Genomic DNA, 955 nt, shown 5'->3' with positions numbered 1-955 from the left:
ATGTCAAGCAGGTCCTTAAGAGATTTCTCTGCACCCATTTTTGCAAGATTTTTATCTCCTATTGTGCGGCCTCATATTGAAGCAGAAAGTTTCCAACTAGACCCAAGGTTAATTTTCATGATACAAGGTCATAAATTTGGAGGAGAAGTATCAGAAAGTCCTTATCTGCACCTTGAGAGATTTCTAGAGCTTTGTGATATGGTGGACTAAGAAGGAGTGTCAGTGGATGCAGTTCAATTGATGGCATTTCCTTTCAGTATCAAGGATAAAATAAGGACTTGGTTATATTCTCTTCGTCCTCAAAGCATCACAAGTTGAGAACAATTGGAGCAGCAATTTCTGAATCATTTTTTCCCTCCAAGCAGAACAATCTACATGAGGAGTTGCATCACAAATTTTGTTCAAGCAAATGGAGAATCTTTATTTGAAGCATGGGACAGATTCTAGAGTCTACAAAGGCAGTGCCCTCACCATAGCTTGGAAAAATGGCTTACCCTGCACATATTTTATAAGGAAATTTCTTTCTCAGATTCATCAGTTGGAGGTTCTTTTATGAATAAAAGTGTGGACGGAGCATATACATTGATTGATCAAGTGACATTGAATCTCCAAGAATTGTCAGATAAAAGTTGGATGGAATCTCCTTCAAATATTCAAGAAGTGCAAGCCATAAATACTAGAGAGCCTTTCAAACGAAATACAGTTCAATCATCCAAGAATGTCGAAATTCGGAAGTCACAGAATGAGGAGTTCAAACATTTGGGGGCAAAGATTGAGAGCATAGTTTCAAAATGATTCAAAGAAGATCCCCCTCCTACACAAATAAGATCTAGTGAAAAGTGTAATGATAGTAAGTTGAGAAGCGGCAAGAATCATGAAGAACTTCTGAAAAATGACTTGTATAGAATTGAGGAGAAGAACAATAGAAAACCACATGAACTCGGTTCCATTATTC

The 955-nt window shown here is 37.4% G+C and overlaps 1 non-coding gene across 1 annotated transcript; it reads right to left on the bottom strand.

Annotated features, from left to right (window-relative positions):
- Positions 1-373: 373 nt before the first annotated feature.
- Positions 374-479, bottom strand: LOC122039208. The gene has a single exon (XR_006128090.1). It is a non-coding gene; the product is annotated as a small nucleolar RNA R71 (small nucleolar RNA).
- Between the last annotated feature and the right edge of the window lie 476 nt (positions 480-955).

This window comes from Zingiber officinale, chromosome 1A (assembly GCF_018446385.1).
Source record: "Zingiber officinale cultivar Zhangliang chromosome 1A, Zo_v1.1, whole genome shotgun sequence".
Lineage (NCBI taxonomy): Eukaryota > Viridiplantae > Streptophyta > Magnoliopsida > Zingiberales > Zingiberaceae > Zingiber > Zingiber officinale.
Note: the sequence above shows the minus strand (reverse complement) of the source record. Positions and strands in the feature narration are given on the sequence as shown.